This window comes from Ovis aries, chromosome 5, assembly GCF_016772045.2.
Source record: "Ovis aries strain OAR_USU_Benz2616 breed Rambouillet chromosome 5, ARS-UI_Ramb_v3.0, whole genome shotgun sequence".
NCBI classification, from domain to species: domain Eukaryota; kingdom Metazoa; phylum Chordata; class Mammalia; order Artiodactyla; family Bovidae; genus Ovis; species Ovis aries.
This window is the reverse complement of record NC_056058.1, coordinates 60,116,150-60,128,110: the sequence shown is the minus strand read 5'-3', so window position 1 is coordinate 60,128,110 and position 11,961 is coordinate 60,116,150. Positions and strand designations below refer to the sequence as shown.

Genomic DNA, 11,961 nt, shown 5'->3' with positions numbered 1-11,961 from the left:
GGTGTCCCTTCCTTTGAGAAGACCTCCCAGATGCCAAATCCTGACCAGATGCTCCCTTGTCCAGGCTCCTATAGCTCCCTGTATTTCTCCTGTCAACACACATCTCTACCATACTTGACTGTAATTACCTATTTATTTGCCTACAGCCCCCAGAGCAATGCTATCCAGTAGCCATTTGTATGATGATGGAAATGCTCTATACGTGTGCAGTCTAAGGTGGGAGCCACATATGGCTACTGAACACCTGCAATGTGGCTGGTGCTACATTGCAGGAACTGAATTATTAATTTTATTAATTTCAACTCATTTATATGTAAACAGCCATGCATGGTTAATGGCAATTGTACTGGACAGGGCAGCCAGCCCAGAGTCTGTGAGCTCTGAGTGGGCAGGAAGTGGGTCTGACTTGTCCATTCCTATGTCTTCAGTGGTCTAGAATGTTGTGTAAGAATGAAGAAACTCCAGAACTGGGAGAAAGGTCAGTTCATCCAGACAGTCCCCAAATATCCCCCCACTCAGGCGTCTTTTCAGTAGACAATGAGCTGAGACGTTCTGTTGGTAAAGTTCAGTTCAGTTCAGTCACTCAGTCATGTCCAGTTCTTTGAGACCCCATGGACTGCAGCACACCAGGCTTCCCTGTCCATCACCAACTCCTAGAACTTACTCAAAATCATGTCCATCAAGTCAGTGATGCCATCCAGCCATCTCATCCTCTGTCACCCCCTTCTCCTCCCGCCTTCAATCTTTCCCAGCATCAGGGTCTTTTCCAATAAGTCAGTTTTTCACATCAGGTGGCCAGAGTATTGGAGTTTCAGCTTCAGCATCAGTCCTTCCAATGAATATTCAGGACTGATTTCCTTTAGGATGGACTGGTTGGATCTCCTTGCAGTCCAAGGGACTCTCAAGAGTCTTCTCCAAAACCACAGTTCAAAATCATCAGTTCTTCGGTGCTCAGCTTTCTTTATAGTCCAACTCTCATATCCATACATGACTACTGGAAAAACCAGAGCTTTGACTAGACAGACCTTTGTTGGCAAAGTAATGTCTCTGCTTTTTAATATGCTGTCTAGGTTGGTCATAGCTTTTCTTTCAAGGAGCAAGCATCTTTTAATTTCATGGCTGCAGTCACCATCTGCAGGGATTTTGGAGCCCCCCAAAATAAAGTCTGTCACTGTTTCCATTGTTTCCGCATCTATTTGCCGTGAAGTGATGGGACCGGATGCCATGATCTTAGTTTTCTGCATGTTGAGTTTTAAGCCAACTTTTTCGCTCTTCTCTTTCACTTTCATCAAGAGACTCTTTAGTTCTTCTTCACTTTCTGCCATAAGGGTGGTGTTTGTAAAGTAGTCAACAGTTTACAAAGAATGTCTGTAAACCCTCATTTTAATTGCCATTGCAGGAGGCTGGCAAAGCGGGACTCATTATCCTATTTTATAGCAGAGGATCACTGAGGCTCAGGATGGGAAAGTGAGTCTCATGACTGAGTGCAGAGCTGGGCTGCTCATCGGTGGGTAGATCTCTAAGGCCCGACTTAGCATCCTGGTGAGATCCAGCCGAGAGGGAAGGAAAGGGCTTTTTCCCTTCCCTATGGAGAAGCCGCAGAAACTAAGTGGAAACAGATGGGATGATGGGAGGTGGGAGGTGGGCGGTTGGTAGGAGGATGTGGGCCGGGTGTCTGGTGATTTCCTCAGGACCCTGGGCACTGGAATCCCCCATTTTAGGCAAAGGAAGAGACTGAGATCCTTGGGAGAACCCAGAGGTGGGGCGGGGTGGGCCGGCCCGGTGGCCTCTGCCCTCGTGCCTGTTCCTGGCCCAGCCACAGAATCATCAGGCTTTCCGCGGTCCCCCGGAGCCCCCTCCCCGCCCTGGAATTCACAGCAAGTGACAGCCAGTCTGGGAAGTGACAGGTGGGGAACTGACAAAGGAGGGCCCTGTGCTCTGCCAGGGGGCGGGATGGGGCCTCAGCTGAGTTTGTGGGGCTGCCTGCGCCTCCATCTCGGGGAATTCCCCTCCTGCCTAAAAGTCAGCCCTGCCCAGCTCTCCTTCCTGCAGAAGCACAGTGAGCCGAGGCGCCTTCTCAGGCGGCAGCCCCTGCTGCATAGACCCCGTCATCTTCTCCTGCCCTTCCCCAGGTGAGTGACCTGCTCAGGGTGGTAAGCCAGGATGGACCAAGGTTCACTGCACAAGCCTGTGGGGCCACCAGACCCTCTGGCTCTGGGCCACAAGCCACCTGGCGCCCCGTTTTTCTGCAGGCTAGTGTCTGTGGCTGCCCTGACCCAGCTCCCTCGCTCACTCCCTGGGGCCTGGGCTCTGCACCTCTACCTCCTGGCCGGCCCTCATTCTCTTCTTGCCTCTCTCCCTCCATTGCTTCTTTCCTCTTCCTGCCCTCCTCTCCTTGCCTTCTCAGCCAGTCATTTTCTCTCTAGTCGCCAGCAGTTTTTCCAAAGGGAAGGAAAAGAAAGATCTACTTTTGTCTTATCCTTTTCCCAAGAGAAGGGAGCAGGTTCATAAGTATGAAGGCAGTGTGTGTGTGTGTGTGTGTGTGTGTGTGTGTGTGTGCATGTGCATGAGCAGGGATGAGAGATGTGTCTGTGTTCATGGGCTTGTGTCAGATCTCCCAAGATGCTTATGTGGAAGACCGTGTGAGGCAGCGCGTGTGAGCATGTTTACGTATTTGTGTGAGTGTGTCTGTGAGTGTCTGGGTCATTATATGATTGTGTGTCAGTATGTTTTTGAGGGTATGTGGGCGTGTGTGAGGCACTTCAGTGATCTAAAGCTAGACAGGAAGAGACCAGGCGGGAGTCTGCCCTGCCTCCCTTGGGAACACGGTGGAAGGCTGGTGCCCTCCTTAACAGGGGGCAAAAGGGCCTGCAGAGGGCTCCCCCACCTGCTCTCCTCCAGGGCCAGCTGGCCCTTTCTAAGGTTGAGAACCCAAGGCACTAGGAGGGGTGACGGCTGGCAGACAGTGGTGATGCAGCCTCCTCTTTGATCACAAACAGTCCAGATTTTCCAGAGCGGGTCAGAGGCCCAGCCCAGGGAAGTCCCTGGCCAGGAGGGGCAAGGAGTGGAGGCCAAGTCACTGTCACAGTGGCTTCTGGGCTGGAGAAGAATGAAGGGAGAAGTGGGAGCGGCCCAGAAGAGGGTGCATAGCAGAGGCCTTGGGGTGAGGCTGAAGGAGGATTGTTCTCAGGGCCCTGTCAGGGCTTCCCAGGATTAGGAAATGCTCTGGTTCCCTCGGGTCTGCTTCCTTCAGGGGCTGGGAGGAGCCTGGCTGACCTTTGCCAACTTCCAGGAGGACGACAAGGGGCTAGCTTGGCTCCAAACCCAGATCCACTTGACATTCTGAGTTGCAGATACGGGAGGCCAGAGGGAGAAGGCCTGGAGGAAGGGAGGCCTGGGGCTCCTAGGAACCGTGGGAGGGGCCTGGCTTGGCCACGTCTGCTACAGGCCGCGGCTGGGAATTCCCCCCAGTGTCACTTTGCCCTTGCCTCTCCTCCAGCAGTGCCCAGAAAACATAGAGTAAGAGGCAGGCCCAGGGATGCAGTGGAAACAGTTGGAACGAAAAAGAGAAAAGAAAAATAGGAAAGACACTGGAGGAACAGTCAGGAGAAAAGCCTTCTAAGGCGTGATGTTTCCGAGAAACTTTTGTGCGGTCTATGGCAAGTTCTTCCACAGCTCTGGGCTCTGAGGTCCTCCCTGGAAGGAGAGGGACGATCCCTGCCCGCCCTGTGGACTGGGTCATGATTATCATCGTCGCCTCTCACTGATGTCACGCGCAGTGGTGTTCCATGCTTTCTACTCCTGCACTGTTCTAACCTTCCAGTTATTGATGAGGACCCTGGGGGAGAGTCCTCACGAGGTGTAAACGCCAGGTCTGTCTGAGCCCAGCACCCACCTTCTCACCCTTGCGTGACATGCCTCTTGAAAGTGGGGCAAACTGTGACTATGAAATAGTTTAACTCATCTTAAAGTGCTGAATGTATGTGAAAAGTTATGGCTTTCTTAGCACCGTTGTATCCATCCTCTCATGTGGTTGTTTGGGAAATAAATAGAATTAAAAACACCTTTTCAGGCTGAGGGTGGGAAGCAGGGGCCATAGCCTCTGCTCACTGATTTAGTCTTTACTCCCAAATATGATCACCTCCTATGACTACAGCTGACACCAAGTGCTTGACGTGCATTTCTCACTTATCGCTGAAATCTCCCTCTCATATGCACACACCCAACACCAAAAAGCACCTAGAGTCTATCACAGGGTTTTCCATTCCTGAGATTGTCCCCAGGCTATGGAGACGTGGACTGGATCTAAGGAGGTACCCAGACCCAGGACTGATCTTTCCTTAGTTCATTGGTTGCTCATCACTGCTATCCAAGACTCTGACTCACTAATTAACCTACAGGAGTGAGGCAGGTGCTGTTTGCTTTAGAAGCTCTGTTCCCATCACTGAGGTGTGGAAATAGCATTGCTCTGGCAGCAGGCGACTTAAGTACTATTCCAAACTTGCTGTCAGACTTCTGACAAGTCCCTGGCCCATGCTGGCCCTCAAGCAGTGGTTTCATCCCTATAGAAAAGGGCCCTTTCTCAGGACCCTTTAAAGACTGGAATGTTGAGTTTTGTGCCCTGCAAGCTGGCAAGACTCTACCGCTTAATGCTCAAGAGTGTTAAGAGTTTCAGAGCCAGGATCTTCATGTTCCCGTGACTTGCAGCAGTGGAAGCCACCTAACACCTCAGGACCCCAGTTTCATCTGTGAAGTGGGGGTTATAATGGTTCTGACCTCAGAGGCTGGTTGGGAGATACATTATGTGAAAGTGCAGACCTAGCACACAGCAAATATTCCATTGATGTTACTGCCTCATGTCTTTAATACGCAGCCTTCACCCCTCTTTAGGCACTTGATTTAGAGCTTAACCACTCACAGGTTGATAGTTTTTGATGTATTTTATGTCTCTCAAATGTGGATTTAGGTGTGACTTTGGAGCAGCCTTGGTGGAGGTGATAGAAAGGGGCTGGTGGTAGAAAGGAGACTGGGTCACTGCATGCCTTGAAACAAAACAAAATGAAACCACACACAGGCCTTTTGATTCTCCTCCCAGGTGGGACTTTGCATAGGTGCCTGTCCTCACTCTGGAAGAGCAAGAGGTTCCCAGTGGTCTGAGTCACTCGGTTCTCAGTGTCAGACTCAGCTTCCCAGTTTGGCAAGTTCCTTTCAGGTCTGGAGGGAGCAGAGGGTGCAAATCTAGGGGGCCTGTCTCCCACCCCACTGAGCCCCCAGAGTTGAGGGTCCCATAGAGTTTGTGAATAGTGGGATGGAACCTAGGGAGGCTGCATTCCTGGGTTTAACACTAAAGTTCTACTCAGTGCATGTGATTCACATCTATAAACCACTATCTTTTCTTGAATGCCTACTGTGTGCCAAGCTCTTGGCTTGACTTACATGATCTCATTTATCATGATCACCTAAGGGGTAGGTAATCATATCTCCACTTTTTAGAGAGGAACAGAGGCTTAGAGAGGCCACCCAGGAAATCAGTGTTTGAGTGGTTAGAAGCCCATTAGTTAGGTCCATAGCCTGTGATCATCATGAGTGTTGAGTTTCTGTAAGAAAAATTAGGGCACATAATGCAGTGGAAAGAGTATATATGACTTGGAGCCAAGGTCCTGGGTTCCAACCCTGGTTACATCACTCAATGTGTGTGGCCTTAAGTAAATCCTTACTACATCAGTCCCCAACCTCTTTGCCATGAAGAACAGCATTCGTGGAAAACAGTTTTTTCATGGCCTGGGGTGGAAGGGATGGTTTTGGGAGGATTCAAGAGTGTTACATTTATTTCTATTATTATTACATCAGCTCCACCTCAGATCATTAGGCAATAGATTCTGAAGGTTTGGGACCCCTGCTTTTATTACATTGAAGACTCAGTTTACTGATCTGCCAAATAGGGGATTGTGATCAATAATCCTATGGCCTTTAACACGGTGGAATGTTTGAAAGTCAAACAGACTGTAAAGGATGAAAGGGGTGAGTGTAGTCATCACTTCGAAGAGATGACTCTTCTCACACATTGTAAATGTTAAGAAAAATTATCCAAAAGTAGGGGATTGGGCAAAAAGATGACTGTGTAACCTTTTTATGCCATTCTAGAGCACTGTCTAACAAGCCCACCTCTAAGAGTCATCCTATACTTTGTGGGATGAAACAATTCACCTAATTCTCTAAGGTCAGACATTTAGAAAAACAGCTGAAGTAGTTTGGAAACAAGACGTAAATAACTGGAGACTCTTCATTTTTTAAAATAAATTTCAGTGTTCATGAGAAGACTTGGGTTGGGCATTTTAGGAAAAGGCAAATTGGGAATTACAGACAAGAGCAGAACAAAAACTAGACTGGGGGATCCTAATGGGTGAGGGGATGCCTGAGAGCTGCAGCATGAATCAGTCCAAGATTGTAATCTCCCGGTACCCTTCCGAATTGGTTTCACTCAAGGGTGCTTTGTTTGGTGTTCACATCCCTCTCTCCCTCCCTCTCTTCAATTTATTTTTGCAATTAAGATTAACTAGAATTAATTGTTTTGAGAATTTGATAACCCCTTTGAAGTAACTAAAAGCATCACAGGATGTCACAAAGCCTGAGAGTACTTGGGTAGGGGTGTGTATGTGTGTTTTCACGTACAGTCACAGTTAATTTACAGGGCTTTCCTGTAAAATGAGGGCCTATATGGAATAGGTCCTCAGATCCTTTCCAAGGATGAGGGCCTGTCAATCACTAAATTTTCCATAGTTCCAGTGAAATGAATCTTTTAGAATAAGTTTTTCATAAAGCTATATTACCTCAATTTAAAGAGCTGTTCTTTATTCCTATTATAAAGCTGTTCTTTATCCAAGCTATTCTTTATTACAAGGCCTTTCCACTTTTTTTTAAAATTTAATTTTACTTAAAAAAATTTTTTTTTGGCCAGTCAGTATGTGAGATCTCAATTCCCCTACCAGGGATGGAACCTGTGCCCCCTGCAATGGAAGCTCTGAGTCTTAACCATTGGACTGCCAGGGAAGTCCAGGCCCTTCCACTTTTTGAAATTAAAATTTACCCTCTTTTAAGTAAAATGATGGGCTTAAAAAAACAAGTGTTCCCAACCTTTACCATGTTACTGCTCCTGCCAGGTCTGGGGACTCTCACAACCTGTTTGCATGATCTGACCCAGGTATAGGTAGATGGTAGGAGGTGGGCTCCGGATTTGCCCACTTGGGTTTGAATTTTGGTTCAGCCACTTACTGAGGTCTTCTAATCTTCCCATCCCTTGTATCTTAATTTATGGTTAAAAATAAAAGTGGGGGCTGGGGATAGAAAACCATCTCACTAGCGTGGCTGAGCAAATTAAATAAAGCTTACCAAGTCTGGAGCAGTAAGGGCGCAAAAAACGTCAACTGTGACAATAAGATTCTTTAAAGGTACTTTCAGCTCAGAATTTCCATAAGCTCTGTAAGTCTTGGGATCGCCCTGGACCGAACTCTAGGACCCGGAGCTCTAGCTTTGGCTCAGCTACAAATGCTTACTACCTTTTGGCAAATCCCCTCCCCGCGCTCTGGGCCGCGTGCCCCTCGGCCCAAGGAAGGGGTGGGTGGTCTCTGCGGCTCGTCTCTGCTCTGAAATTCCGGCTTTCGGGGTAGCCCCTTTCTGGCGCCCGGAGTTTCCGCAGCTGGGAGTGCCGCGAGGGGTGGCCCGGAGGCTACCTAGGGGCCGGCCTGCGGGACGGGACTCTTGCGGCCAATCTGCAGACTCTCTCCGGCCCCCTGACCTCCGGCGGCTGCTGTTTACTTCGCTGCGTCCCACCCCGGCGGCTGCTGGCCAGCCCAGACGGCGCCGCGTGATTGGGCAAGCGGCCTGTCAATCGCTGGGGACTTTCCCAGGGGTGGGGCGGCCCGGCCCCCAGCACTTCCTAGTCCCTGGCCAGGTCCCCCTGCCAGGAGCTGGGATCCTGCTGAGTGCTGTGAGGCCAGAGCCTGGCGCGGGCCTCTACACTGTCCCTGGACTCGGGACTGGACGCGGAGAACGGGGCGCTGTCCCTCAGGGCCCCCACCCTCAGGTAAGCCGGTTGGGCGGAGCGGGAATGGAACGGAAGGGAACCCGAGACTGGGCCGTTCCGAGTCTCGGCAGTGACCGGGCGTGGCGCGGGGAGGTCAGGCCCGGCCTGGTGGCCTGGCTTCTTGGCTCAAGGGCTAGCCTCGAGGCACGCAGCGCCTCCGAGGGTGGCGAGGTCCGGCTGAGTGGGGAATCCCTGACCCGCGCGGAGGGTGGTGGGCGCGCGTGCGCACTGAGTGGGCGAGCGAGTCTGGGACGAGCGTGCAGTCGATGTGCAAGGCGTGCAGACCGGTGGTGTGTGTGTGTGTGTGTGTGTGTGTGTGTGTGTGTGTGTGCGGGCGTGGATCTGTTTACAGTATGGGAGACCAGTTTTGGAGGCAGTGTGCACACGTAATGAAGAGGAAAATAGCTTATTGGGCGCTTTCCAAGTGCTGATCTTAACTCGTTACATGTTTTAAACTCATTTGTCATTGTCACCCTCAAAATGAATTTGATTATTAGTATCTGTATTTTACAGTTTAGGAAACTGAGGCATTTGGAGATTGGGGTCATACAGTTAGAGAGTTGCACAATTAGGATTTGAACTCGGCGTGTTTGATTCCAGATTTCGTTGTGAACTTACTGTTTCTGTTGAAAATATTTTGCCCTCTGTTGGAGGCAACATTTGGGTGCATTTGCAGGGCAGCTGTAGTGAGTTTGGGGGAGGGATTTTTGGGTGTGGAGTTTCTACGTGTGTGAGTTTTCCACTGTAGAATATTTATCTGCAGGAGAGTGCGAGTTTGTGTGTACATGAAAGTGATTGTATTATACATTCATTAATTGTATGGGAATTTTGTGGGTGGGAATTTTGTGCGACTGGGTGAGACCGTTTTGGTTGGGGGGGGACTTTTGTGGGTGATGCAGAAGAATCAGCAATGTTTATCCCCACCCCTTTGCAGAATGACAGTACAGAGAAATCTGTGGATTCCTAATGCATCACTTTTATTTCACAGTATTGTCAAAATGTAATTTAATCAGCTCTTACTCATTTTCCAAACAATGTATGGTAGAGGGGAATTCAGCACCTGATGAGAGATCCGGAAAGAGAACTGTCTCTCTCTCTTTTTCTCATTCCTGACAATGGATACTGCATTAGGAGGCTGGAATATTTATTAGCACAGGCTTATAGCAAGCCTATGATGTATTAATATCCTTGTTTTACAGCAGAGAGAACGGAGGTAGTGAAAAACCAATAATGGTAATAGTTACAGCTTACGTTTATCAGCACTTATCACGTGCCAGGCACAGTGCTTTACGTTTAGTATCTCTTTTAAACTTACAACAACCCTAGGAGAGAGTCACTATTAGTAGCCTCAATTTTCAGATGAGGAAACGGAGTACCAAAAAGGTTAAGACTTGCCCAAGACTAGTAAGCCTTGAACCCTGAGCACTATTTCCTTTCCACTATCCTGGCTGTGTCCTGGAAAAATAATGTGATCAGGGTCTGGCACTTCACGGAAGCACCTGATCATGTCCCTCTGGAGACAGCAGCCCTGAGTGTCCTGTGTTCTACATACGTAGGTGAATCTGTTTTCCCCCACCTGTGGGCATCCGTGGGTATGGCATGGCACTCCCGCTGAGGGTTGCTGCCTGCCCCTATTCCCACACCAGGGCCTTTGGGGCCCCAGGAAGCCGTGGGGTCTGACTCATACCCTTACCCCCCAGTCCTGCCTGTGACTGGGGCCCGGATGTCCTGGGTTGGGTTGGCCGACCTGATTTGAACACCTCAGAATTGAAAGAGGCTGGCTATTGGCCTCCCTCTCTGGGTACCCCTGGGTACTGTTTTACTCTCACACGCACTGTGATTTAACCACAGCAGCCTGCTTTTTCCTCCGTGTTCAATATGGCAAGTTTATTCTTGCTTGAGGCCCTTGTGGATATTGCTTCTGCCTGGAACACCTTTCCCCAGCTCTTTCCACGCTGGTTCATCCTTATCTGTCAGGTCTCAGATCAAATGTCACCTCCTCAGAGGGGCCTTCCCTGACCTTTCTATGCAAAGTAACTCATTTTTTCACTTTCTGTCATATTACTATTATATGTATTTTTAATACATTCATCATGCCTTGAAATGACCGTGCTTATTTGCAAATGAGAAAGTGTGTGTAGAGACACTGTATATGTCTGGGAAACAGTAATTTTTAGTGTTTGCTTGTTTGTTGTCTTTCTCTTTTCCTGGAGTGAAAGGGTGAGAGCCAGGACCTCTTTAGTCTTCACATGTGCATTCCTGTTACTAGGTAAGAGTGTCTGGGATAAGACTGCTGGGTTTGTTCAAACGATGAGCAGAGTAGAAGAAACCAGAATGATGGTGCATTTCGCAGATAAGGAAACTGAGACCTAGAGATGGGAAGGCCCTTGTCCCAGAGAATTAGTGGCAGAGTTGGGGTGAGAGCCAGAAGTTGCTTCCCACGACATGATTTTCCCTCCTGATAGTCAGCAAACAGGTCCTGACAGTCCTTTGGTGTGGTGCTGTGTGGAGTGGCATGGTGCTCATGGTTCTCTGTCCTCCAGGAGCATGTGGTAGACTGGGCAGAAATGTGCCCTGAGTGCTAGCTGGAAGGCATAGTGTGCCAGCAGTTGCCTGGCACTGAGTCTCAGTGGGGTGTGATGCAGTTTTGGGGGTGCCAGGTGGTCAGGGGGCTTCTGTAGAGAAGTGACTTCAAGGCCAGGCCCAGCCAAGATGAGGAGGTACAGAGCTAGGCCTGAGCTCCTTCTGGAACTTAGGAAACTGGGCAGAGGATTTGGGGTAAGGCTCTCCTGGGTTGGGGGAGCTGACCAGCTGGGCTAGGAAAAACCCTAAAGTCTTGACTGCCAGGCAGAGAAGTGTCAGTTTTTCCCTGCTCCGTCGGCAGCACTGGGAAGTGATCAGAGCAGCTGGTTGGTAAACCTGAGCATGCATCAGAATCCCCTGGGTGGCTTGTTAGACTGCAGGGCTGCGTCCCCAGAGCGGCTCAGCCAGCTGGTGGCAGCGGTGCTGGGGCCGCCAGACCAGCTGCTCTTTGAGAACCCGTGGTGTGGCGTGCCTGATTTAGAGTTAGCACACCTGGACGGGGGCTGCGCCTGCTTCCTCATCTGTAAGATTCTGTGACGTAAGCGCTGCCTCCAGAGGGGCGCCATGAAGGAGACAGTGCCTGTCAAGCACTCAGCGCAGGGCTGGCGTGGGGCTGCTGTGGTGTAAGTGACCCGTCGTTGCCAGCTGCTGAACACCGTTCAGTCTTATTAACGATGCCGATCTTGAGGATGTTGAAGGGATTTCAGGAGGAGATGATGAGGAAGGTCAGATGTTCCAGGCTTCGGCATAACTTGCCCTTCTTCCTCTGCCACCTCTGGACCATTCTGTGTCCTCTGTGAATGGATCGTCCACTGTGGTATCAGACGCCCTTCCATCCCTGTTTGGAACAGTGGAAGTGTATACGTGGGAGGGCCACAGAGGACATCTGGCCCAAATTTCCTCAGCAGCACCCAGCACCCCACAGGTGATGAGCCAGCCTCCCCTGGGCCCCAGCACAGCATCAGGGAGCGCTCTGTGGGCAGCCCTTCCAGTGCTGTTACAGGGGGCTCGCTGTGGTGGGCCCACCTCCTCTCTTGCCCCCTTGTTTACCCCTCTGCTCATGGCTCACTTGACCCCTTGGAGGGAGGGAGAGGGAGGAGTAGGAGGTATGGTAAAAAGAGTGGACAGCTGGCCAACAGAGGATCTGGGTTTCCTCGCCTCTCTGTCTCCACCGTCCCCTGCAGCCGTGGGCGAGTCTCCCTCCCTTGGCCGGCTTTGGTGTCCCAGCTGGAGATCGAGGGTATTACACTGACAGGTGTCTCAGGGCCGTAGCCCAGTGACTGGGCTGCCTTCTC

The 11,961-nt window shown here is 50.3% G+C and overlaps 1 protein-coding gene across 7 annotated transcripts in view; it reads left to right on the top strand.

Moving 5' to 3' along the window:
• The first annotated feature begins 2,056 nt into the window (after nucleotides 1-2,056).
• TNIP1 (TNFAIP3 interacting protein 1) overlaps nucleotides 2,057-11,961 on the top strand; it is a 50,991-nt gene continuing 41,086 nt past the window's right edge. For 4 of the 7 annotated variants that reach the window (XM_027970422.2, XM_027970420.2, XM_027970418.2 and 1 more), the window contains exon 1: nucleotides 7,929-8,083. The gene's annotated coding sequence lies outside the window, so the exon portion shown is untranslated. Of the gene's footprint in view, nucleotides 2,133-7,928; nucleotides 8,084-11,961 lie in introns of those variants that run through there. The other 3 variants (XM_042250996.1, XM_042250995.1, XM_042250994.1) reach the window with 1 other exon arrangement.